The sequence below is a fragment of the Lynx rufus genome, unplaced genomic scaffold (genome assembly GCF_022079265.1).
Source record: "Lynx rufus isolate CCGP_SWC_20201006 ecotype Redwood Valley unplaced genomic scaffold, mLynRuf1.p SCAF_8, whole genome shotgun sequence".
Taxonomy (NCBI): domain Eukaryota; kingdom Metazoa; phylum Chordata; class Mammalia; order Carnivora; family Felidae; genus Lynx; species Lynx rufus.
Window position 1 is genome coordinate 12,032,851 of NW_025814896.1, and position 27,832 is coordinate 12,060,682.

Below are 27,832 nucleotides of genomic sequence, written 5' to 3' on the forward strand. Positions count from 1 at the left end.
TGAGCTGTCAGCACAGAGCCCGACGCGGGGCTCGAACTCACGGACCGTGAGATCATGACCTGAGCCGAAGTCGGACGCTTAACCGACCAAGCCACTTAGGCGCCCCCATCTTAACCAACTTTTAAGGAGATGTTTTCACATACAGAAAGTTGATAATTCATTCATATTCTGTACAAATATTGGGCCTAAGATTTTAGATAAGATACATGTTTTATGTAGTCAAGTGCAACTTTTTCTAATAACCATAGGAAAATTTCAGAATCCCCAGGTTGGTATGAAAACAGCCTCGTTTTTTTATTTTTTTGTGGGTTTTTTTTTGTACCCTATGTGAAAATGCCCCCTAAATGCCACAGTGCATGTAGTGCTTGAGCTTTTGTGGAGTGATATACATATGGTGGAATGTGGGTTATTTTTTTTAAAAAAAAGTAAAAAAACTTCATCCTGTTAAAGATCGCCACCCCCTCATGCTCATTTTCACACTCAACTCACTCAAATATTTTCTTTGAGTCCGGTCAGTTGTCTTAGAAGGAAACCATCTTTAGGGAACAGGTTGAAGTTATAAAACTGAACAGCACATTTTTGACCAGGACTTTGGCGATGTTTCATGTCTCCCCTGCAGCATTTTGCTGTGTTGGAAACAAGGTCTGGGTTTGGAGATGAAATGTCTTTAACAGTGAAAATATGCTCATCTTGGACAATCTTTAGAAGCAGCCGTTCACAGGGTATCAGATACGGTTCCAGGCCTTTGATACTGTAGCCAGTAGATGGTCCCGCCCCAATCCTGACATCCCCCCCCCCCCCACCCCAAGCTTGACAGGCCAGTGGGAGCAGCATATAATATATTACCAGGAAGGAGGGTCTCTGTGTTGCTAAGACTCTTTGGAACTCTTCAGGAGAGTAGAAATTCCAAACCATAGGAGCCAAAATGCAACTGACTGCTCTAATTTTGGAGCTTTTTTGATCATAGGAGATCTGTTGGACACATCCAACCCTCTAAAGCAAACAAAACTTTAGCAGGCGAGAAGTAAAAGAATGTGATGCTGCTGAGGCCTGTCAAAGAAGTAGAGAAAACTGGAGCTTAACACTGGTCAAGATAAAGGATAATCAGAAGCAGACAGGTTGGGTGTGGCTTGGAAGAGGCGAATGGAGCCCTCGAGAAGAGGCGGGCCTGCGTATGTAAGGGTAGTTGTTCCTTAGTTTCTTTCTTTCTTCTTTTTTTGTTTTAGTGTTTATTTTTGAGAGGGAGAGCATGAATGGGGGAGGGGCAGAGAGAGAGGGAGACAGAGAATCCCAAGGAGGCTCCGCGCTGTCAGCACAGAGCCCGACGCGGGGCTCGCACTCACGGACTGTGAGCTCATAACCTGAGCCGAAGTCGCCGCTTAACTGACTGAGCCCCCCCAGGCGCCCCAGTTATTCCTTAGTTTCTAATGCCAGCTAGGTAAGCGTGCTTGCCTTTGCACAGTAGGTGTATTTTTGTAGAAATATGTGAGAAAATGAAAGGGATTTAAGGTCCATGGGTCAATAATGAGTATTTCAGTATCTACCTCGTTATGTTACCGGCTGTGGGAGATACTTGAATTCTAAGCTTCTTTTTAAACACTTTTCAATACAAAAGATGTTTTATTTTAGAGAGAGTGTGCGCACGCTTGAGAGGGACGGAGGGGCAGAGGGAGGGAGACAGAGAACCCAAGGCTTGGTCCCACGACCCTGGGATCATGACCTGAGCCGAAATCAAGAGTCAGGCACCCCTGAATTCCAGACCGACTGCTTCTTTCAGTTTCTAGATGATTGTATAAGCCCAAGTTGAGTCATTAACTTGCCCAAAGTGAGAATTGTAAGATATCCCTGAGGCACATGCAGGATGGTTGAAAAGATAAGATTAATCACAAGAAACAACTAGGGAAAAGTAGAATAAAGGCATTCATTCCTTTATGCAACTGGTGGTTCCTTTGAGAGCCTCCTCTGGTCTGATGCTCTTTTGGGTATTGGGTAGTCTAGAAATGAATAAGGCAGAACGTTTTGCCATCTTGGCGCTTTTATTTCAGTGAGAGGTTTTTGCCCTTGTGGTGCTTTTATCCTAATAAGGAGCCAACCAATGTACAAGAAGATTTCAGATAGCTGTAGGAGTGACGGAGTATCTGTTGTATTTTATTTGTTTATTTTTTTAAGTTTAGCTATTTTGAAAGAGAGAACACCCACGCGTGGGGGGAGGGGCAGAGAGAAGGGAGAGAGCGAATCCCAAGCAGTCCCCACACTATCAGTGCAGAGCCCAGCAGAGCCCAACGTGGGACTCCATCCTGCCAACCTGAGATCATGACCTGAGCCAAGATCAAGACGCACTTAACTGACTGAGCCACCCAGGTGCCCCCTGAGTGTCTATTTTAGATTGAATGGTTAGGGAAAGCCTTGTTGAAGAGGTGATACTTGTCTTGGAGGGGTAGAATGAATCGTTCACAGGTTTGGGGGTGGTGGTCGGGCTAGGGATGGGGGCACCCAGCACGTATAAAAGCCTTGAGGCAGGGATGAGTTTGAGTGAAGGTTGACTGGATTTAAAAAAAAAAAATTATTTTTGACAGAGAGAGACAGAGCATGAGCGGGGGAGGGGCAGAGAGAGAGGGAGACACAGAATCCGAAGCAGGCTCCAGGCTCTGAGCTGTCCGCACAGAGCCCAACGTGGGGCTCGAACTCACGGACCTCGAGATCATGACCTGAGCCGAAGTTGGATGCCCAACTGACTGAGCCACCCAGGGGGCCCGACTGGATTTTTTTAAGTGATGGGAGAGTGGTAGGAGATGAATTCAGAAATGTAGGAGGGGTCAGGCTGTGTAGGACCCTGTAGCCATGGTAAGGACTGGAGAATAGGACTGAACATTAGCTTAGAAGTCAGCCAGACCTAGGTTTTGAATCAACACACTGAATGTGCACATTGTTTCTTCCCTCCCTCCCTCTCCTCCCCTCCTCTCCCCTCCCTCCCTCCCTCCTTTTCCTCCTTGCTCAGAGCAGGGGCTCTAACTCACAGTCCTGAGATCAAGAGTCACAAGCTCTATGCAATGAGCCAGCCAGGTCCCCCGGGCAAATTATTTTCAATTTTCTTATCTACCAAGTGGAAGATACTATCTTTCTCATGGTTGTGGTGGGAATTAAGTAGAGCATGTATGTAAAAGGGCTTAGCACAGAGCTTGACACCAAGCTCCCTAGGTTTGTAACGATTGTTTGTAAGTGGGAGACGTCCTTCAGGGTCTGATGCTAGCACCACACGGAGCTGGAAGGACCGCGGCTCTAGTCGGGCATCACCAGTGACTAGACAGGAAGCGTTATTCAGTCTTCACGTCTGTAAACTGAGGGCACGGATGGTGGTACAGATTCTAGGGATGCTGTCAGATCTGAGGTTACAGGATTCTGGGCGAGTGTGGATGGCACCCTGGTGTGGAAGAAGGAATAATGACTTGTGTGTGTGAAGGCACCCATCTTTTAAAATTTGGGTTTCCCGCTTGCTTAACCCTCGGTGAGGTGCTGAGCCGTGGCTTCTGTGGCGCTGCTGGGGTGGCGAAGTGTTTGCACAGGTTCCCCCTTTGGGGTGATGGAGAAGTTCACTGTGTGCAGTGCTGTTGTGTTCGGACAGTTTTTGCCCTAAAAAGAAGAATTTTTGCACTAAAGTCTGTATCTTTGAAATTACTATGACAAGGAAAAGAAAAAAAATTTGTGTGTTGTCTTGGGCAAGGGAAAAAACTAAAAAGAATTTTATGGGGAATATCTTGGGGATGTTAAAACCTCCCCGCCCCCCCCCCCCCCCCGCTCTTTTTTTTTTTTTTTTTTTGTCCTTGGGGAAATCCTTTTAAGTTTTAATCTGCTAAATCAGTCCTTTCCCTAGTATCACACTTTTGCTTTCAAGCGTGAGATAGCCCCGGACTCATTAGCTCCTGCTCGGTCCTCCGTCCTCTAGGTAATTGGATGCTAAATGAAAATGAATATTACATTTTGACCCAGTAAATTCTTTTTTATGTTGTGGCTTTATCCTGAAGAACATTCATACCTCCTGCCGATCCCCTGAATTCAGTGTTTTCCCAGGCACGGGAGTCACCCTGAATCATTTAAAGTGCTGTCTCTTCTCCAGTGTCCCTCCCTCCCCTCCCTTTGCTGGTTTGAGTAAGCAATTATTAGACGGTAGGCATTGTTCCTGCTCCTTCCCAGGTTACAGATACCCAGGTACTTTGCAGCGACTAGAAGGCAACCTGGTCGTTGTTTCTGAGTTACCTTAGTTACCGTCATCAATTATGAACAGTTCTCTGAGGCGATTAGTGGCCTAATTATGGTGATGAAAATGCTGTGGAGTGTCAGGTACCAGCAGGCGTGGGTCGTAGGACAGCTCAGTGTTGTGCTTTAAAACTTAAATTAATCTAGGCTATGCTAGTGAGCACGACTGTGTATTATTTTTTATTAAAGAGCTGTAAAACATTTAAATATCATAAAGGGGAAACTGTTTTCTTCACCCTCCAGGTGGTCCCAAAACTATGATTCATAGTCATTTAAACCTTTTGCTTAGTTCTCATTGCTGAACAACCATGCACTTGGAAAGATGGGAAAACAAGAGTTTTTTTGTTTGTTTGTTTGTTTGTTTGTTTTTTTCCCTCATAGAACTGCTAATTATCCCATCTTGAGGAGTTCTGCTTTTAGGCACCACGCCTAAATTATACTCAGGATTGTGATGTATATATTTTCCGACTGGTAGCCCATTGGCTTATGAAGGTCAGAAAATAGTATTTTCTTAAATGCTGCGCTGTGATCATGTTTGGGTTGTTGGAAAGAAGGAAGGGAGGGAGGGAGGGAGGGAGGGAGGGAGGGAGGAAGGAAGGAAGGAAGGAAGGAAGGAAGGAAGGAAGGAAAGGTCCTTTATTCCAGTTTAGAAAGTGACAAATTGGCAACTTCAATTAAACCACGTGGGCCAAAGATGGTAACAGACTGGTTTTAGGCGTTTTGATGTACTTATTATGAAACTGTGTATTTTAAATAAAAGCATTTAATCTTTTAACTTGTTAAGAAAAACTCACTTTATCCATATCGTCATAATCTGTAGAGTCCTGATCGGGAGGTTTTCTGGATTGTGATTTTTTGGGGGGTCTAGGATAGTGCCTGGCACGTTGTATGCACTTCAGCGTTTGATGGCATGAATGAAGAAACTGTTGTCTGCGTAAATCAGCCTTTCATTGTGGGATTGCATTCACTCTGGGGAAGGACTGCTTCTTCTGTTAATCCTGGTTTTGAAGTGGCTTTACATTAATTTTGCCCCAAACTACTTTGTACTTGTTTTCTTTGGGGTAGAAAAATATATATCATAAAGTTTGCTTTGTATTTTAGTAATTTAAATGTGTAATTCTGTGGCTTTCGTTACATTCACAAGTTTTGCACCCATCACCGTTTCCAAAAATGTCATCACCTCAAGCAGAAACTCTGTTCCCAGTAAACAGTAATTCCTCATTCTCCTCTTTCCTCAGCCCCAGGTACCATCTGATCTCTCTCTGTCTCTATGAATTTGCCTTTTCTAGATGCTTCACATAAGTGGAATCCTAGAATACTGTCTTTTTGTACCTGGTTTGTTTCAGCTCATGTTGTGTTTTCAAGGCTCATCCATGTGATGGCATGATCAGAAGTTTGTTCCTTTTATGACTGAAGAATATTCCAGTGTATGTATTCACCACATTTTGTTTTTTCATCTTTGACGAGCACTTGAATTATTTCCACCTTTTGGGTATGTGAACAATGCCACTCTGAACTTTAGTGTACAAATATCTGCTTGAGTCTCTGTTTCTAATTCTTTGAGGTATATGTTTAGGATTGGAATTGCTGAGTGACGTGGTCATTCTAGTTAATTTTTTGAGGAACGGCCAGACTTTTCCACGGTGGGTGCACCATTTTACGTTCCTACCAGCGGTGTATGAGGGTTCCAGTTTGCCACATCCTGGCGGCCCTTCTTATTCTCCATTTTTGGGTGTTTTTTTTTTTTTTTTTTTTTTTGAGTATAAACATCTTAGGTGTGAAATGATGGCTCATTGTGGTTTTGCTTTGTATTTCCTTAATGACGAATAATGAGCATCTTTTCATGGGTTTATTGGCCGTTTGTGTATCTTGTTTGGAGAAATGTCTGTTCTGGTCCTTTGCCCATTTTTTAATTGGATTGTCTGTTGAGTTGTGAGAAGCTCTCTCTATTTTCTGAATATTAAGCTGTTATCAGATCTGTGGTTTGCAAATATCCTCCCATTCTGTGGGCTGCTTTTCACTCTTGATAGCAACCTTTGGTGTGCAAAAGTTTTTAATTTTAATGAGGTTCAATTTGTCTCTTTTTTTTCTTTTGTTTGCACTTTAAAAAAATGTACTGCTAACTTTTGCTCTCTTCAGCGTGCCCATTCCTTTTTCTGCCTGTGAAGGTCCGATAGGCGTTTGTAATGCTTAAGTTACCAGAAGGCATTTCGTGCATTTCCTGCACAAGCTACTACTGGTCTGGTTACTGAGAAAGGAGGAGTCACAGGTTTTTGGTTTATTTTGCTCTTAACCTCTTTAAATGTGATGCTGCTTGCTTGATTTCTGACTCTGTCTTTAAAATAGTTACTGTTTTTGCTAAACTTGACACGCTGTGCGGATTGTGTTAAGTGTTTCAAGTGTTAGAAGAGTCCTGTGACTTTTTCTGATGGAAGGGGGACTATCCACGTCTTCTTTGATGTTTTTTGTTTATTGGTTATTTTGTGCAGCGGGACTGAAATATAACTTAAACGTTTTCTGCTTCGAGTCGCGGTTCTCTGAAAGTCCGTGTAAAGGCAAGGCCAGATGTTGAGATATACCACAGTTTTGGTGGTGGGGACAATACAGTTTACTGATTGAACATCTGCTACAGAAGAGAAATTTGGAAAATATTATAGATTGGTGAACATAGTTAATGAAACACTGGGCTCATTATTTTCTATACAGAAATGAAAGGGGCTGATGACTTCTACGATAGGGAAAAGTAAATTTTACTTGGCATTTGGTAGACCCCAAATCTCCATTAACCAGCACCTTATACATTTTGTTATTATTTTTTTTAATGCTTATTTATTTTTGAGAGAGATTGAGAGAGCAGAGTGCGAGAGAGAGGGAGACACAGAATCCAAAGCAGGATCCAGGCTCTGAGCTGTCAGCACGGAGCCTGATGCGGGGCTCAAACCCACCAACCGGGAAATCATGACCTGAGCCAAAGTCAACCGACTGAGCCACCACCCAGAGGCCCCTACATTTGGTTATTTAATAATAGGTGCTGGTGGTTAGAATGAAGACAATGGAGGCGTGGTTTTGAGTTTGGTATGAAATGTGGGGTCTTTTTGTTTGTTTTTGTTTTGTCTTCTGATTCGTTGAAAATTGGTAATTCCTTATTCACCAGAGCGTTCTGTTTCCCCATGCCTCCCGGTCAACGGCACAGGCCAGGCTGGCAGGTGGAGGTGAGGCACACGCTGCCAGGATGGTCCCTGCATGATGAGGAGGGTTGTGGTGTGAACACAGGATTTTTTATTTTTCATCCTGTTTCCTTCGTAACATTATCAGAATATGAACAGAGTCTAAAGAATGAGCAAAAAGGAAAACCTAATATGTAAAACCTGCTGAACTCCTGCACCTCTGACAAGGTAAAATTTGGCAGTTTTATTGTCTTGTGCCCGGTGCCAGCTGCAGATGTATTTATCTAAACATGAATGATAATGGTGGTGATTAAAGACAGGTGGGTCCTTAGAAATTTTTTTTTCTGTGATGAAAGAAAAAGTACGTAAACTTGACTTTCCATTTGCCTACTTTGGCTACTAGAGCTATAACTTCATTAGTTTAATCTCTGTGTTGCACCCTTGCAGTGTGCTGGGCTTTGGGGTTCGGTAATGAATGAGGCAGGCACCATAGCTCTGTTACTTTTTAAGTATTCGGCTAGGGACTACAGCTCCCCTGTAGTAAAAATTTTCAGTTTTGAGTGATTTGATACTCCTGGATGGATGTGTTTAATTGAAGATCAGTTTCAACTGCTGTTCCGTTGGTGTTAACATTCCTTAATTGCCAGAAATAATAGTGCATATAATTTAAGACATTTAAGACCGTGGTATTTAAGGCAGCAGAAAAGTTAAATTCTTGAAAACACATTTGATTTCCTACCCCACTGGGCTCATTGGTTGTGCCTGGTTTTGGTTGGTGGTCACATTTACAGGGAATGTGGCTGCTGTGTGTCTCCTGAATGGAGTCATGGTGATGGTGGTAAGCAATGACCTGATGTTTCTTAATAAGAACAGTGCTCTCTGGACCAGTGGACGAGGGACACATTTACATGCCGAGGCCTCTTCTCTTCCACCTGGAAGAGTGTCGGTTTTAGAATACAAGTCTGGCACCGAGTAGGTGCTCAGGAGGCATTTGTCCGACATAACGAATTTGTCTCCTACCCTTCGGTGACTTTGATTGCTCTTGGAATAAAATTCAGACTCCCTATCTATCTTACCTGATTCTACCTCCCTCTCCAGCCTCATTTATGCCACTCTTCTCCTGTCCCTCCAACATAGACTAGACTCTTTCCTTTTCCTTTTCACTGGCTGACTTCTGTGCTCCTGCCCATCTTCAGACCTCTCTCTCATTCAGTGTTAAATGGATGGGACTTACCTTTCTTGTTCCTTGTTGTATTCCTGCCTACAACACTGTCTTGTCACACAGGAGGTGTGCAGTCAATATGTATTTGTGTTTTTTTAATGTTTATTTTTTTGAGAGAGACAGAGAGAGACAGAGAGAGAGATAGAGGGAGAATGAGCAGGGGAGGAACAGAGAGAGAGGGAAACACAGAATCCGAAGTAGGCTCTATGCTGACAGCTTAGAGCCTGACATGGAGCTCTAACTCACGAACTGCGAGATCATGACCTGAGCTGAAGTCGGAGGCTTCACCCAGCCACCCAGGCACCCCACTATTTATTTGTTAAGTTAGGGAAGTAAAGGAGAGGTGGACAGATCTGAGGTGCTGAAAAGTACAACTAGCTAGTTCCCTGCTCATATGGGAATGTTAAAGGTTGCCGAGCTAACCAAGAAAACTTCAGGGTGAGGAACTAAAAGAATCAAATAAAAACATGATGGATTTGTAAAAATGTTCATTATAATTGAACTATGACACAGAGCACGGTTTTATATTAATTATGCCCAGCACAGTTAGATGTTTGGTTTTATGTGGGCCTGGTGTGTGGGCAGCTGACAAGTGGTAGTTTTAGGTTTTGCCCATTTTGTATTCAATAAGGATTTTAACCCTTGTAAGCATTTTGTGTCTTACCTAGTCTGTGTGTGATAATGCTTTGAAATTGGAAGTCACAGATGAATTTATTAATGGTTTGTCTTGTGCGTAAACTTGACATGTCGATGAAAAACAGTCCTGATTGGGGCGCCTGGGTGGCGCAGTCGGTTGAGCGTCCGACTTCAGCCAGGTCACGATCTCGCGGTCCGTGAGTTCGAGCCCCGCGTCGGGCTCTGGGCTGATGGCTCAGAGCCTGGAGCCTGTTTCCGATTCTGTGTCTCCCTCTCTCTCTGCCCCTCCCCCGTTCATGCTCTGTCTCTCTCTGTCCCAAAAATAAATAAACATTGAAAAAAAAAAAAAAAAGAAAAAAATTAAAAAAAAAAAGAAAAACAGTCCTGATTGATTTAGGATGGGGCAGCTACGATGATTCTCATATATTGCTAGGAACATTGTTTCTAATTTTTTTTTTAAGTTTATTCATTTTGAGAGAGTGCAAGAACAAGAGTAGGGGAGGGGCAGAGAGAGGGAGGGGGAGAGAGAGAATTCCATTTGGGCTCTGTGCTGTCAGCGCAGAGCCTGATGTAAGGCTTGATGTCATGAACCGTGAGATTGTGACTTGAGCCGAAATCAAGAGTTGGATGCTCAACTGACAGAACCACCCAGGCGCCCCATTTCTAATTTTTTAATTAGAAAAGTATCTAGGTTAATGACTTTGGTGTTTTTAAACTTACAAAAGTTATGCCTTTATGTCTTGGCTCTGCTTGCCAGTCTTTCATTTTGAGAGGTAGTTTTTGCGTAGGAAATGAGAAACTGTTTTGTATTTTACTTGATCCAAGGAGAGATGAGGACGAAGCGTCTTCTGAGACTGGACCATACGGACGGCATGAAGCACAAGTCTGTGATTGAGAAGTAGCTAGTCTCTTGTGCTCTGTGCATGGAAAGTGGGAATATCCTTGCCTCTGTTGCTAAGATTATGCTTTCGATAAAAACTTGAGCTGATTGTGCTAGGCTGGCACCCATCATTTGCTTTGTCTGGAAGGGGCAACTGGAATCCTTCATTCTTTTTTTCTTTTTTAAAAAAATTTTTCTTTAATGTTTATTTATTTTTGAAGGAAAGAGACAGAGCATGAGCAGGGGAGGAGCAGAGAGAGAGGGAGACACAGAATCTGAAACAGGCTCCAGGCTCGGAGCTGTCAGCACAGAGCCTGATGCGGGGCTTGAACTCATGGACTGTGAGATCATGACCTGAGCCAAAGTCGGATGCCCAAGTGACTGAGCCACCCAGGCGCCCCTGGAATCCTTCATTCTTCTGTGTGTGTGTGTGTGTGTGTGTGTGTGTGTCAGAGAGAGAGAGAGAGAGAGAGAGAGAGAGAGAGAATGTATGTGGCACAGGGCAAGTGAGATGTTTTGTTTTGGTGTTGGCCTGATTTTCTTTTTTATTGTTGACTTGGCTTATCTTCATTCTGGTTTTAAGTATTGAGAAATCTTAAGATTTGTGTGGGTTAGAAGATTGGCATTTATTCAAACTTCATTTGGCAGTTAACTGTAGGTAAGAAGCTACTTTTTTGGTCCACTTTATGTTTGAGATAATTTTTTTCCCTTAATTTCCCTTGATTACAGAAAATTTCAAACCCATACAAAAGCAGTGTGAATAGTATACTGGACCGCCATGAACAAAGGTAATTTTTTGATGTGACCTTTGTATTTCTGAAAACTATAAAGGTAAAAGGGCCCAAAGACTCCAAAAAACAAAAACAAACAACCAAAACCAAAACAAAACATAAGGACAGTCTGATTTTTAAAGCTTTTGGATAATTCGATTTCATTTTTGTTTAGATGTCTTAAAAACGGGAGATGAGCGGTACATAAATGCAGGATTATTGTGACGATAAAGGAGGGATATCATCACATGTTTGCAAGTCTTGGTACCAGTTAGGTGTTCAACAAATCACTGTTCCCACCTCTTCCCCAGCCCCTTGATCACAGTGCTCTATTGGAGTAGAGAGGGGAAGGGAAAGTGGGGAACTTCCTGCTAGGGTTACCAATTCCCGTGAAGGGGTACGTAGTAGACCAGGGCTGAAGCAGTTGATTGCAGCAAAGTTTCCGGAGGGTCTCATTTTTGCTGTTACCCAGTTCTTATTTGAACCCTCAGAATTTAAAGCTAGAAGGACAAGGGTCAGTACGTTTGCAAAGGATAAATCTTTTCATCCTGTGATGTTGTCTGGAAGGTTCTGCTGAGCTTGAGAAGCAGGTGCTATGGCTGAGGATGATGAAGGCCCCTAGGGTCCCCTGGGAGCACACCATTAACTGCTAGCCTGTCTTCCACCTGTGTTCTCTTGGTTCAGTGGCCTTATTTTCTGAGACTGTATTGCTGATTTCTGTAGCTATTTACGTCAGCTTTGACCAAAGCGAAGGTACCAAGCTTACAAGGGAATGTGGGAAAAATACCTCTTTTAGGACTTGTTTTGGCATAGGTTTTGTGGTTTGCGTTCAGTAACATTCCCCAGTATCCACAAATTAAACATCACTGCCACCAACTTAATTTTAATATTATTTTATTAATTTAATTGTTCTATAAATAAAATAGTTAAACAGTGTGCATAGATGGAAGCTACAGTTTGGGGTTGTTTTGTATGTGTGAAAAACAGACTCTTTTCATTGTGATATCTGAGTAAACGTACCAGTAGATTATTTATGTAAGTTTGTGTCACCGGAAACATTCCAGAATGAATCATATTTAATTAGGGTCTCACAAATGTTACCACCCTTGTGCTGTTGAACAACACTTTTAAACTATTAAACCGACTTGAACAATGCAGGAGGGAAATTACAATAATTTATTCATAATCTTTTCCTCACAAATGTTTTCATCTCTTGGTTTTCCTTCTCATCTTTATACACACAGATATTTGAAAATTTTGCACCTTAGGAGTTGTTAGTCTGAGAGAATTGATTGTAGAGAAGGGTAGCAATTCAGTAAATGCTATTTTGTGCTGGATTACCCTTTTGCAGTTTCTTTGCTGTAACATCTTTTCCTGGTTAGTTCTGTCTCTCCCTCACTCTAACTAAATGTAATGTCTCGCTATAAGATTATTTCTGGGGGTGCCTGGGTGGCTCAGTTGGTTAAGCATCGGTTAAGCGCCCGACTTTGAGATCATGACCTGAGCCGAACACAGTCATGAGTTCAAGCCCCACGTCAGCCTCTGTGCTGACAGCTCCGAGCCTGGAGCCTGCTTGGGATTCTGTTTCTGCCCCTCCCCCACTTGTGCTCTCTCTTTCTCTCTCAAAAATAAATAAACATTAAAAAAAAAAAAAAGATCTTTTTCTGGCAAGGAGTTCTTAAAAGGAGAGCTATAAAGAAAATATACTTGCTGTGTTTACTGATATATGGAAAACCAGATAGGAAATTGTAGCCCCTTTGGTGTCAGGTTGATTTAATCTCATTCCTAAATATTACGAATAAAAATTAAGCGGAAGAGTTTTATATTTCATTAACTCATATACCAGTGTGGCTAATTTAATGTGAAAGTGTAGTATTCAATCTGGCGCCGACTTTGATGGGATTCTACAAAGCAGAAAGAAAGGCTTTCTCAGAAAGCTGTTGTACTTAGTGATTATTTTTCTCCAGCCTGGTATTGTTTTCTCCAGCTTGTCAGGAGTAACTAAACTTGAAATGATTGAGAAGGCACTCAAAGGTAGGTCAGAGCAGCTTAAAACGAAGGAGGTAGGGTAGGTTGCTGCGACCACATTAAACATTCACATACTTTACTGCCGTTATTTCCTTTGTTTTTTCAAATGTAGTTTTGTGACACAGCGTGCCCTCTAAATCTGTAGTTAAAGGAATTAGATATGTAGTTAAAGTTAATTTGTGTGGCCTTCTCTAGGCTGACCGGGCTTCCCTAGCCTGTTGGAAGATCCCATGTGGAACCATTAGACAGAATGAAAACTCAGGATATTCCTTTGCTTCCGAGTTGTTGGAAATTTAGGTTGCAACTAAATGGCATGTTTTCTTTTTCCATCCTCTTTGTTTCTTTTTAACGTCTATAGGTACAGAATAGGGATACCATTGATGTCATGCAATTTATTCTTCTTTGTTAAGGTGGTTATATTAAATACAGTTAGTTCTGCTATAATATGACTTAAGCGTTCCTAAAAAACACAATGCTACACAAAATTGTTGAATAAAAGCCATAGAACTTATGGGGAAAAAATGAAGTTAGGAACACAACAATCAAAAACTGTTGGGGGCGCCTGGGTGGCTCATTCAGTTAAGCGTCTGACTTCGGCTTGGGTCATGATCTCACGGTTTGTGGGTTCGAGCCCCGCGTCGTGCTCTGTGCTGACAGCTCAGAGCCTGGGAGCCTGCTTGGGATTCTGTCTCCTTCTCTCTCTGCCCCTTCCCCGCTTGCGGTGTTTCCGTCTCTCTCTCAAAAATAAATAAGCATTAAAAAAAATTGACATTGATACTTCATGGCCATCTAATCCTTCAGTCCCCATCAGAGTGTTGCCAGTTGCCCCAATAATGTCTTTTATATCAAAATAATTAACAGTTCAGTTCATGGGGTGCCTGGGTGGCTCAGTCGATTACATGTTCGACTTCGGCTCAGGCCATGATCTCGCGGTTTGTGAGTTCGAGCCCCGCGTTGGGTTCTGTGCTGACAGCTCGGAGCCTGGAGCCTGCTTCGGATTCTGTGTCTCCTTCTCTCTCTGCCCCTCCCCTGCTCACACTCTGTCCTCTCTCTCTCTCTCTCAAAAATAAATAAACAAAAAATTTAAAAAAATAGTTCAGCTCAGAATCACTTCTTTTACTTTCTGGCATGACAACATGTTCTAGGCACATTTGTGCCTTCCTTATCCCAGATCTGGAATCAGCTCTTTCCCCAAAGAATCCTGATTCTTTTTGGTGGAGGATGGATATGTAGAAGCGAAGATCCAGGTCCTTTGTGCCCTCACTGCTATTGGAGTGTCCAGGCTTCTTGCCTCAGTGCATAAATCGATGGAATATATGTATGTGGACACATACCCACGTTGACATCTATATTTCTACATGCATGTAAATGGAAAGTTGTGACTTCACATCACTACCTGCCATTTAAAGCTAACACCTCAGGGTTCATTCTAGTTTTCTCCCTCTCCATATTTGTAATTCCTTCCTTTGGCAGTGAGAATCCCAGCTCCCGTTTTTCTTAATATATTTACTTAATTGATCAATTCTTTGTATGTACCTTGCTGCTTTATCCCCAGTCCCTGTTTGGACATCCTTCTTACCCCAAAGAGTTCAGTTCTCTTTGCTGGGCTTTCCTCCTCCGTCCTTATCCCACTTAAGCTCTCATGCTCTGCACCAGCCTCTCCGCCAGCGTGGGTGTCCTCTTTGCCCCACGTGGGTTCTGACACCGTGGACTAGACTGCTTGCTCCTCCCTGGGTAGACACTCCTCTCAGCCCTGCTTGGGCTGTGGCACCCCAACTCTGGTATCCCCCTCTTTCTGCTAGTGCCCTCTTCACCCTTCCTGGTTCTGACACTGCATTCAGGACAGCCCTCGTCCTGCAGTGCTCAGGCCTCCATCCGTGGCCCGTTGTGTTCCCCCCACCCCCAGACACCTCAGCACAGACCCCTCCCTAGCTCAGACCCACCTAACGGCTTTAGGACTGAAGTGTTTTGGAAGAAAAGGATTGAATTGTTTCAGAAGGGGTCTATATAAAACTTTTTGCTAAGTAAATTCACATTTTGGGGGGAAAATTGTTCACCCGGGGCCATGTCACCTAGATTATTTTCTGTGTCTCTCGGTGCACAGGATCATTCTTGATTTCTTCCTACGGGCTGCCCGTTTTTAACTAACCAGAAGGTGAAGTCTGTAGCCCACGTAATTCTGATGAGTCTTTTTTTTTTTTCCTCCCCTCTTCAGACTTCCCTGTGATATAGATGGGGACTGTGGTGTTTGAGAAAGCCTGCTTTTGCAGAAGTGACGGTCTTGGTCCGTAGTTTGCATTTCTGTGTCTCCCCTTCTAGCTCAGTGGCCCACCCCCCCCCCCACCATGACAGTGGCAGCAGGTGCTGTCCCCTTTGGCTGAGCCCTCTCTGTAGGTGTTTTGCATGTGTTACCCTATTAAAACACCCTACCTCTGTGAGATGTACGGGTTTTACAGGTGAGGAAACCAAGGCTGGGAGGGGTTAAATAATTTGTTCAAGGTCACATAACTTGTAAGAGGTACAATTTGAATCCAAGCCTGCTTTTTTCCTAGAGCCTGTCCTCGTGACCGTGTGATGCTGCCTCTGTAGGATTAGGATAAATTTGAGGAGGCTGAATTTTTCAATCCCTGTTTTTGATTCCTTTTGATTTAGGAAGAGGAAGCATAAACTCTTGAAAGTTATAGTTGGAAGAAGAAAAATAGACACCATTAGCTGCCTGGAAACAGTGCCACTTAAATGCTGGCATTCCTGGAATGGGCCCAAAGGAGTGGTAGGTGTGAACCCCCGATAAGCCTGCTTCTTCTCTGATCTGGCCACAACTCCGTGCTCTTCGTACAGAGGGGCACTTCGAAGAATGAGGATCACAGCTTTTCTAACTTCTCTTTGGAAACGAATGTGAATATTAAGGTCCTTTACAAAGACCTGATGCTCTTAAGGAAGAGCAGCTTAGAGGTTACTCAGTTTATCAGCCCATCTCAGTCTTGTTATTATTCTGTGAGTGGAGTGATGTGGCTCATCGTTAATAACAGTTGAAAGTGGGTGTCCATCATGTGGTTTTGAATTATTTTCTAGGTGCAGGGATGAATTGTTTTGTGCCTTTGTCCCCCATCGTGACAGCTCTCCCTTGTGACTGGTGTCAGGCCTTTGTGAGGTAGCTGTTTGGGGACCGGGAGCTTCCCCCAGGCTACTCCTTATGCAAAGAGTTGTTCTTTATGAAAAGCTGCAGGCCTGCCCTGGAGTCGAATTGGCACCGTAACCTCATTTGCACTGCTCTCTAAGCGTGGAGCTGAGCTAATCGTATCTGAGAATAAACATACTGTCAGCCAGGCTTTTTGAAAGTGGTGAGGAAAGTAAGCTTGTTTTTTAATGACGTGTAACCATGAGAATAGTAAGGATATTTATACTCACTTCCTAGACTCCTTGAAACAGAGATGTAGAAAGCTAGCTAGCTAGCTTTCTCTCTCTCTCTCCTCTCCCTGTGTATCTGTTTGTCGGTCTCCCAATCATCTGGCTTGCAGACCTTCAGAGACACCCAAGTTACCCACGTACTGTGTCTGCTTTGTTCAGGACGGAGGGAATTTGCCTGCACGTAGGAGATAAAAACTGCGTGGAGCTCCAGAGCCACACCTTCTGAGCTCATGTCCCAACTCTGCAATTTGCTGGAGTTGTGACTTGGGGCAAATTCCCGAACTATTCACTATTCTGTTCACGTGTGCGTCAGCATTCTCACGGGATGGTAATAGTTCCTACCTCATAGTGAAGTCCTTAGCAAGGTTCCTGCCAGTGGTGTACCCAGTGAATGTTGGCTACAACTGTGATTGGTAGTCTGCATTTTGGGAGATTCTGATCTTAGATGTGTTTTTCGGACCAGGCTACATATACGAAACATAACAGGATGGAAGAATTACAACATAAAAGAGTGGGAGAGGATATTCAAGATTACAGGAATGACCTCTGTATATTACAGGTGGGGAAATGGAATTTTAGAGATGGTGAAGGATTTATGCGGTCTCCCAGGCAATACCAAGACTAGAACTCATTTCTTGTCCAGTTATTAAACCAAGGATTTTCATAAAGGTGGCATTGGATGATGATGATGATATGACAATAGCAGGATTTTTTTTTTTTTTTTTGGTGGGGGCGAGGCTGAGAGAGGCTTGTGTATAAATAGAAAAAGCACACTCAACACACCTATTGTTTTTATAGTGCAGACTACAGTGAATAAGTTAAAAAAAAAAAAAAAACTTGGCAGATGGGAATACACCGAAGATAGTGAGAAAGCATGATTGTAGGGGCATAGGTTTAAAACAGTTCAAGTACCATGTGCTGTCCTTACGGACATGGGGTATGTGGGATGTCAGGGTGTTTTGCTGTTGCGAAAACCAGTTATGTGCATCTTTGGGGGGAGCAGCAGAGATAAAACAGGTACAAAGGGCATCGAAGCTCCATAATCAGAATAGGATGGGGATCGTTACAGGTTAGTTACTGCTAGGGTTTTGGGGTTTTTCCCCAGTAGTTTTTATTTACTTTGGATTTTAAAAGCAATGCACTGAAAGTATAAAATTTGGAAAGTACAGCCAAGCATAAAGAAAAGAAAGCACAAAATCTCATAACCCAAAGTTAATTTACTATTCACATTTTGGGGCTTGTCTTATCTCTCTTTTTTTTTTTTTTTTGGTATGTGTGTAATTGTTCAGAAACATAATTGAGCTTATATTGTATGTATGATTATATATATTAACTTAAAATGTTAAAGTATAATCTGGAGGCAGAGTGTCAGGTTTTCAGTCCCGTATGAAAATGTGGACTTTGTCATATGCCATAGAAGGACATTTTTGGTATGTTTTTATATAGTAGTAATGTCTGAAGCTACACCTTGGTTTTATCAGAATGGCTCATATTTCCTCATCTGTAAATAGTCTCAGAAGTTGAAATAATAAATTAATCCTCAAAGAAGTTTTGCCTGACTCAGCAAGCCCTGTTTTGATCAGTTATAGCTCTCACCTGCTGTTAAATAATATTCTAGGATCTGCACAAGCAGTCTGCAAATGTATGTTAAATTAACTGGTTGCTGGATAAGGCCAGGTAACTATAGTTAACAGCAGAGAGAACAATCCATTCTTGCCAAGCAAGATTTGTTTTGGTCATATGCAGAGAGGAAATCCAAGTATTCAAGGAATGTAAATTATGGATAAAATTGAAACCCGTGGCTGAGGATTCTTCCCTAGACTATTTTGTGCTTCCATGAATTAATAAAAATAGAATTTCAGCAAACAAGAATAGTTGTTAAATAAAGGCTACATATGTTGGCATACCAATCAGTGTGCCTTCTTGGGAGCTAAATATTATTACATTGAAAGATACTGGCAGCAACTTGGCTGTTAGATTAATATCACTTAACATGGAATTTAAAGGTATTTAAATGTAAAGGAATTACAGGAATTTAGAGAGGTTACTTTTTCCTAACTTTACATATATAAGCATATAAATTTACTTCAGGAATGTGCTTTCATCTAGTATTTTATCGTTAAAATGGCGTTTTTAAACATTGCTTTTCTAAGATTGATTCCTCACCCCATAGACTTGAAGATTGTTCAAAATACATTCCTGAAAAAGGATGGGTTAGAAATAACACTTGTTCCAGAAGGGGGAAATGGACATTGGGATTGACCAGAAAGGAACTAGGAAACTTTGAGAGGTGACGGTATGTTTCCTATCTTGATAGGGATTTGGATTACACAGGTGTGCATTCATAAAAACTCAGCGGATTGACACTCATTTCATGAAACTTTATATCCAAAGGGGAAAAATTATGCAAATATTGAACTCTTACTAATGACGCACTCAAGTATTGATCTCTGCGATTTCCTGGGAAATATATGAAAAAAATGAGATGAATTGATGGATGGCTAGATGGATATATTTGGTAAGAAAGGTAATAGAATCAGGATGATGAGAAATGGGTTTACATATAAAATTCTTTCAATTTTGCTGTATGTTTGAAATTTTTCATAATAAAATGTTGGTTTTAAAGATGTAAGATTCTGGTCACCATGGGGCAGAAATGGAGCCGTTGGAATCTGACCACTGCCTTGATGTTTTTCACTTTGAGATTGATAGCGAAGTAAGAATCGTTGAATTCTTCATCTTTACTATGTTAGGGGCCTCTCAGTGTCTTTCTTCATTGAGTACAAAGATTACTGTTCTGGTTATTTTACTGTTCTAGAAATGACCCAAGTAATATAAGCCCTGTATAATCATCACAGTTAGCATCTGTGTTCATTTCTACATACCACATCCAACGGATACGTGTGTTTTGCCAAGATGCTTTCTAAGGCTAACGCTCAGTACAAATCTGTATGTTTCTCTTCTCCTATTCTCCAGACTTCAGTTTGGATATTTTTTTATGCCCTGACTTCTAGTTCACTAATTTTCCTGTTCCGCTGCATCGAATCCGATGTTAAACCCATCTATTAACTTATTAATTTCAGTTGCTGTATTTCTTAGTTCTAGAATGTTTACTTGATACTTTTTTTTTTATAGATTCCAATTTTATGACGAAATTCTCCATTTTCTTCACATCTTTATTCTCTATTTTTTCTGTTTTCTTGAATGTAGGTTTTTTTTTTTTTTAAGTTTATTTATTTTGAGAGAGAGCATGCACACGTACGCGTGTGTGCAGGAGGGACAGAGAAAGGGGGAGAGAGAATCCCAAGCAGGATCCAGCTGTCAGCCCCGAGCTGGACATGCGGCTTGATCACACGAACCTGTGAGATCGTGACCTGAGCCGAAACCCAAGAGTCAGACACTTAACTGACTGAGCCACGAGGCACCCCAGATGTAGTTATTGTTAAAGCCCAAGAGTAACTAACTCCAATATTTGTATCGCCTGTGGATCTTTTCCTGTTGTCTGGTTCTTCTTCTGTTATTCAGTCATTTGATCCTGTCTTTTGGCATGCTTGGCAATTTTGACTGAAAACTGGATGTTGTATATAAAAAATTACAGTGGTCCTGTGTGGTTTCATCATCCTCTAGAGTGGGCTCACTCCATTTGCCAGGCAAATAGTGTGGGGTCTGATCCCATCTCTCCTCTGAGGGCGTGAGCCATCAAAGGCAGGGTGTGGCTTTGGGAAGGCTCAATTTACCTCTGGTTTGCCTATACTCTCAGGGAGTAGCCCTGCAGGCACTTTTGGTGCTTTGGGCTGGATATCAATCCTTTGCTGTTGGGGGTTTTCCTGCCCCCCTGCAGATCGTCTAGCAGCGTCCCTGGCTTTTTACCCACCGGTCCCTGAGCTGTGACCACCAAAAATGTCTCCCAAGTACTGCAACATGTCCCCTGGGGATCAGAATCACCTCTGGTTGAAAAGCACTGACCTAAGAGGAGGGAGTCGTTTTCCTAATTGTGTATAGTGCCAGAGAAGTGAACTCTGAGTTACTCAGGTCACTGTCTTTCATCATCGGATGGCTTTCCAGCCTCGCTCTTGCCTGATCATTTGATGGTAGATCCTGGGCTCTTCAAATGGCACTAAGAGTACGTGGGTTTGTTCACCACTCGCTTACCTGCTGTGAATGGAGAGTTTAGGTCACTGGTGCACCTGTCCTAGAGTTGAGAGGACAGATTCTCGATTTCTAGGTGGTGGGGACCGTCCCAGCCTATGTGTGGCATCTCCTCGGGCTTCTGCAGAGCAGAAGGTTGCAATCTCTTCTCACGGTGATCTGACGTAGCCGACAGGAGCAAATTAACACCGAGAAATCTGCCCAGAGAATATAAATAACCGTTTGGAGTTCAAGGTAGGAAGGACATAAAGGGATCCAAATTAGGGCTCCAACTAAGGGTTACAAGAGAAAAAGCCTGCTTAAGAAGAGAACTGACTTGGAGTGGACATTTCTGAATGGTATGACACTACGAAAAGTGATTTGAACTGCTGGCTACTCTGTTACGCTGCAGACATTTTCCCGTTTTCCAAATCACTCTGCTTTGATGCCGAGGCTCGAATTAATAATGCATGGCTTTTTGTGGTGCTCCCTTCCCATGGTGCTTTTTAGGTGCTGAGTCAGAGAGGGTTCACCCCAGCGTCGGAGAAGAGGAGAAAAAGCCCTCTGCAGTGCTCAAACGCTGCCATTTTCCTTGCACCTACATCTTGTAGCAAGCATTTCACACGAATTGCTTTAACGCTTCAATTCAGAGGATGCTTTCTTCTTACTCTTAAAGAACAAGGCTTTAAAAACTATCCAGAGAGGTCTATGACAGGAAGCTTTTGAGAGCTCTTCAAAGTGAGTCTAAAAAAAGAAGAAAAAAAGTTGGTCTGAATGTTAGCGCGAATTGTATTCGATTTCTGGGACAATAGCTGTTATTTTCCCAGTTTTCTAGCTACTGTCTTGATATGTCTCTCCTGAGTCTGTAATTTCTATTTTGTAAAATATAAAATGATATTTTCACATTACCTTTATGATAGGCATCTGCTAGGAGTCAAACAGATATGAAGGAAAGGACCTGGTAATTAATTGTTCAGTGAATGCTTGGATCCAGGCTCAGATCCAACATTTTTCTCCCCTACCTTTGCCAGCCCACAGCACTCTGGATGGTCTGACCTTTGGGAGCCCAGTCACTGTTATCCCTGCCGCTTTCAAATACAGGCCTGTCTGGGCCATAGAGTTTTTCCTTTTCTGGTTGGTTAGGAAATACTGTGTTGTGATGGGCCCCGCGGGGCATATGAGGAGCTTTTGAAGCCACTGGGTTTGTGGCGTTAGCTGAGATACCCACCCCTGGTAGCCTGGGTAAGGTGTTGCTAGATCTGTGATGAGCATCGTAGCCTCTTACTCACATCTGCCTTGAAACACATCTTATGACACATCTAAACATACTTGTTAAATCAGTCCGCTGATGTGGTCTGGTGTATTTATTTAAAGTGCTTAAATCAGAATTTTCCCAGAGTGTCAGTCTTCATTGCTGTCATGGGTTTTAAAAGTAGCATAGAGATGATTTCTGTCTCTATGATCAGAATAACAATGTGGATAGAAGTAATCATTGGGAATGCGTTGTAATGTAATCCTCTATTTCTGTAAATCTAAAGTTACTCTAAAATAGAAGGCATATGAAAAGAATAATAACTGTGACTTCCTGAAGGTCTACTCTATTCTAATCACTAACTTAGGGGTCTGACATCTGTTATTTCTAACCTTCACGAGACTGTAAGAAGGTCAGGACCACGGGGTCCTGACTCAGACCTTCCTCTGAGCTGAGGGAAAGACTAATCACACCCCATTTAGCTTCCTGTCTCCTGGGGTGTAATTGTTTGAACAGGTGGCTCTTGAGCGTGGCGCTCAGGCCTGTACATATGCCTCGATTTCTGTTGTAGCACCAGTAACAGTGCGTGGCACATACTGATGGTTACACTTCTGTTCTTCCTGCGTGGCCTCCGTCAGTTCAGGGACCAGCTTGTTCTTTCCTTTCTTTCTCTTTTTTTTCCTTCTTGATTTTTAAAAAGATTTTACCTTTAAATTCCAGTTAGGTAACACGCAGCATAATACTAGTTTCAGGTGTGTAATTTAGCGATTTCTTTCCTTTCAGTCCATCTTGAACTAACACGAGTGTTAATCATATCCAAGGCCCTGTCTTGGCGCTTTGTATGTCTTCCTAGCCCAGTGAGATAGGTGTTATTATTCGCTTTGTTTTTTAGGTGAGCAAATTGAGGTACAGAGACTCTAAGTAACTTGACCACCAGGTTTACACAGTTAATATGTGGCGCAGCTTGCACTCACGTCCACATAGTTTATTTGGGAGGCTAGTTCTTAACCCACTGAGCTGTGCTCCTGTTTTACTGCCGTTGGATCCTCCATGGCTTCATCGTAGACACTTCCATGTTGAAGGATGGTTAGTGTGGTGTCCGATGCGGGGTGACCCGGTCGGGGGGGAAGCCAGTGGTGATGGCAGTGAAAGGATTCACCTGAGGCCGAACAAAGGCGAGAGAAGTTTATTGAACACACTGCAAGGAAGCCACGGGCAGTACCGCTCAGCAAAGACTGTAAGGAGGCAGTGGCCGGGGGCTGTATTTCAAGCGGGGAAGGGGAGCAGGTATGAGGGCATACGGAATTTCCCCTTTTGGGAGCTGTGCCTGGATGTGTCCATTGGTCCTAGGGCCTTTGGGTATTTTGGGGTGGGTCACCTGATGGACCAGTTTGTATTCAGTCAGGAGTCAACCGTGGGCCCTTTTGCCTTGATCAAGTTTCCATTGCTCAAGCCTGTTGCCTAAAAGCGGCCTCTACACTTAGGTTAAGAAATTACTGTGAAAGTAACTCCTTGGGGCGCCTGGGTAGCTCAGTCGGTTGAGCGTCCGACTTTGGCTCAGGTCATGATCTCACAGTTTGTGGGTTCAAGCCCTGCGTCAGGTGCTTGCTCAGAGCCTGGAGCCTGCTTCGGATTCTGTGTCTCCTTCTCTCTCTCTGCACCTCCCCCCCCCCCCCACCTCATGCTTTGTCTCACTCTGTTTCTCAAAAGTAAATAAATGTAAAAAAAAAGAAAAATTAAAAAAAAACCAAAAGTAACTCCTTGGAGGGTAGAAGCCATGAAATTCTGATTTTATAAAGTATTTTCCTTTTTCAGTCTAGATCAGAGGGCATAAATGGGGGATTAGGGCCAACTAAAAAGATTGTATTCTGTTAAAAGGAGACAGCCACTGGGCTACTCAGCACCTGATGACTGATTGCATCAGGGAGGCAAGGTGGGAATTACATGCTTGTTTTTGCCAGATCTTCCATTACTTTTTTTTTTAATTTTTTTTTAACATTTATTTATTTTTAAGACAGAGAGAGACAGAGCATGAACGGGGGAGGGGCAGAGAGAGAGGGAGACACAGAATCGGAAGCAGGCTCCAGGCTCCGAGCCATCAGCCCAGAGCCCAACGCGGGGCTCAAACTCACGGACCGCGAGATCGTGACCTGAGCCGAAGTCGGACGCTCAACTGAGCCACCCAGGTGCCCCGCCAATATTTCAAGAGACTCTAGAAATCTGGCTTTCTAGATGAATAATAATAACAGCGAACATTGAAATAAATGTAGTCCTTATTATGTTCTAGGCTTTCTTCTTAGTGTTTTACAAATATTACCTCATTTAATCCTAAATGAGGTACAAACATTGTTACCCCTATTTTTATGGGGAAAGAAACTGAGGCACGAAATGGTTAAGTAATTTGCCCAGGGTCCTTTGGCCAACTAGGATTTAACCACAGGTAGTTTACATATAAAGTTGATACTGTTATGTATGTTATGTTATGTTAGAGTGAGCGAGTAGGGGAGAGGGGCAGAGGGAGAGAGAGAATCCCAAACAGGATTCTTGTGGAGCTTGATCCCACCACGACCCTGGGACCATGCCCTGAGCTGAAATCAAAAGTTGGGACACTCAACCCACTGAGCCATCCAGGCACCCCCAAAGTTAATACTTTGAACCACCAAACTATCTGGCAGCTAAGTCACAGTTTAAAGATGAAAGGAAACTGGAAGACACCTAATAGGCCGAACAGAACACCTTTGTGTGCGGCTACTATGTAGCTTCTCATCTGAACATTAACTGTGAGATCAAAACAGTTTATTTCTAACATAACTGCTTCATTAATCATTGCTAGCTGGGAATTTTTATCTGCTGTATACAAGCTTCTTTCAGTCTTCTGTATTATTTCTATCTTTATTTTTCTCTTACAAAAGCATATGAAGGTGTAGAAAATTAAAACATTACAGAAATGCATAATCTTGGAAAATCAAAAGCCCTTCACAATCCCACCTACTCCTCCAAGTAAGTGCCGTTAAGCAGCCTGGTGCATATTCTTCTAAGCTTTTCTCTGAACATAAGCTAACGTATTACTAGTTTTTGAGTTCATTTCAGGTGTATTATTCTTGCTGTAAATATCAACATGGTATTTATTAAGCTATCTGTCCATAAGGCCAATTTCTTAACAGATTTCATTGATGTTGTTGATTGTGGGGCAAAGAATTTACTACCATTCTCCATCTTTCACTTTTTTTGCATGATCCATTTTTCTTCTTTTAAATATTGCTTATAAAAACTAGAGTTGTCAGTTTTCTCAGCACCGGGTTGGTTTGTGTAATTTGCTAACACCCCTCGTCTTTAACCTCCTTCATCCAAACAGGATTTCCCCCCGCCCCCTAGTTTCGGCTCAGAAGGTGAAAGGCAAAGCAGTATTAACAGGACATCGGAATAGAAGGATAGGATATGTATCAATGAAGATGTGGACTTTGAAGATTAAAAATACAGCTCAGTAGGAAATGAGTAAATTGGAGAGCTAGAGCTTGAAACAGGTTTCAAATTATGAGCACATATGGTATTTATTACTTAATTGCAACTCTAGACTGGTGTTTGACTTTTTTTTTTTTGAGAAGTTTATCTTTAACTTTAGAGGTATTTGTCTATATTTGGAATGTAGCATAAGCCAAAATCGTGTCTTCAGATTCTTTTTAAGTACGAATCCTAATTTTTCCCCTCTTCTGTTAATCATTTGACCCCTCCCCCCCATTAGATAGAAATCATGAATTTTTGCCTTAGGCTTGCTAACTATACCACACACTTTTTCAACTATAAGTATTTATTTATTTTTTGGGTTGCTACTGTATGTTAGGCACTGGGATAAGCGAATAGAAATCACAAAAACCCCTGGCCTCGTGGAGCTAATATTCTAGCATGTAGGGGTCAAGTCAGACAAAAAAGAAAATTATATATCATATTTAGTGATTAGCGCTGTGGAGAAGGATAAGCAGAAAAGGGAAAGTGCAGATAGGTGTTTTTTGTGGGGCAAGGGTTGCAATTTTTTTTTTTTAAGTTTATTTGTTTTGAGAGAGGGACAGAGCGAGCACTTGCTCATGAGCAGGGGAGGGGCAGAGAGAGAGGGGGACAGAGAGAGTCCCAAGCGGTTCTGCACTGTCCGCGAGCAGCCCAACACGGGGCTCGATCTCTCGAACCGAGAGATCATGACCTGAGCCGAAATCAAGTCAGAGGCTCAAAACTGAGGCGCCACCCAGGTGCCCCGAGGGTTGCAATTTTAAACATTGTGTGGCCTGGGAGGGTCTCCCTGAGGTGACTGAATACTTCCAGAAGTGAAAAGTTGCGCCTGGAGGGTGGGTGGTTGTGGGGGGGGGGGGGGGGAGCCCCTTGGGCAGTGGCCTTGAGGTGGGCGCTTGCACAGGGTGTCTGGGAGCAGCAACATGGCCAGTGTGGCTAGAGCAAAGTGAGTGAGTTGGAGAGGAAACGGAGTTGCCCTCAGAGGGGAGGCAGAGGCACAGATTTGTGGAGCCGGGCTGGGCAGACTCGACTGTTCCAGGCTGTGCAGTCCGTGCTGGCAACTGCAGCCCTGGACAACGCAGAACGCACGGGCGTGGCGGTGTTCCAGGTGGGGGGCAGGATTTGGGCCCCCAAGTTTGCCGACTCTTGATTTAGGAGACCAGCTGTGGCCCAGAGTTGGACTTTACTCCCAGAGAAAATGAGGATTCATTGGAGGTTTTCGAATAGAGAGGGTTGAGATCAGTTGACTTGTGTCTTAAAGGATGCCGCGGGGCGCCTGGTTGAGAATGGCTGTTAGGGGTGAGGTGACGGTACGGTTACCCTTAAACCAGGACAGGAAGGCGGTAGTAGGCAGAGCAGGTGGTAGGTGAGGACGGTGAGTTGGTTTTGGACAAGCTTGGGAAGACTGTCAGGCATCCAGGTGGGGCTGTCAAGGGTGCAGTTGGCCTACAAGACCGGTCGGTGCCCAGGAGAGGTCACGGCTGATCTCAGTCTGGGAGCCTTCAGTGTGCGAATGGCCTTCAGGGTCATGAGACGGGATGGAGAAAGTAGGAGCCACTGTAGCTCTGTCTGGACTGCGCCACTACACTTGGAGTGGTGGTTCTTTTCATCCTGAAATGGATTTTAAGGATAGAACCTCCGTGCCCCTTGGGGTAGACATACTATCTGCCACCTCTAATCTTACTAACTCTAGTTCTCACATAGAGCTTTTTTTAGAAATTGTCATGAAATATACACAGCATACAATTCACCGTTGTACACATGGTAAGCGTAGAGTCAAGTGGCATTAAACTCACTGAGAATGTCGTGCAGCCGTCACCATTGTCCGTTCCCGGAACTTTTTTCTCATCCCGAACAAAAACTCTGCACCTGTTCAACAGTTCCCTGCTCCTCCTCTCTTCTGGCCCTTGGTAATCCCATTTCTTCTTTCTGTCTCAATGAATTTGCCTGTTCTAGGTCCCTCATATGAGTGGAATCCTACAATATTTGCATTTATATCTGGCTTATTTCACTTAGCTTAAAAGGTCCTCAAGGTTCATCTATGTTGTAGCCTATCAGGGCCTTCATTCTTTTTTTTTTCTTTTTTTAAACTCTTTTGAATAATTAACATAAACTTTTTGTTTGAGTCCTATTTCGAAAAGGGGTTCGAGAGGTCTCAATGACTCAGCCTTGTGTTCCAGAGCACTCCAGGTCTGTGGGTCTGGAAAGCTGTGAGAACTTGAAGAAGTGCCCCATCGGCCCATGCAACCTCATTCTTATTGGTGCAGCTAGTAAGATAGTGACAGTGATACCAAGTAGCTGGATGATTTATCCTGTAACCTGACTTGATGAATTTTTTGATATTATGTGGCATTTTTATTTTTACTTCATTTTTATTTTAAAAGTTGTTTTGTGTTTGTTTATTTTTGAGAGACAGAGAGAGACAGAGCATGAGCAGGGGAGGGGCAGAGAGAGAAGGAGACACAGAATCCGAAGCAGGCTCCAGGCTCTGAGTTGTCAGCACAGAGCCCGACGCAGGGCTTGAACTCACACATTGCGAGATCATGACCTGAGCTGAAGTCAGATGCTTAACCGACTGAGCCACTC

General features: G+C 43.0%; 1 protein-coding gene and 1 long non-coding RNA gene across 2 annotated transcripts in view; both read left to right on the plus strand.

Annotated features, from left to right (window-relative positions):
• B4GALT5 (beta-1,4-galactosyltransferase 5) overlaps window positions 1-27,832 on the plus strand; it is a 73,449-nt gene that overhangs the window by 4,457 nt on the left and 41,160 nt on the right. The window lies entirely within an intron of this gene.
• LOC124503168 (uncharacterized) lies at window positions 15,210-18,915 on the plus strand. The gene is made up of 3 exons (XR_006960125.1): window positions 15,210-15,727; window positions 16,829-16,924; window positions 18,683-18,915. It is a non-coding gene; the product is annotated as an uncharacterized LOC124503168 (long non-coding RNA).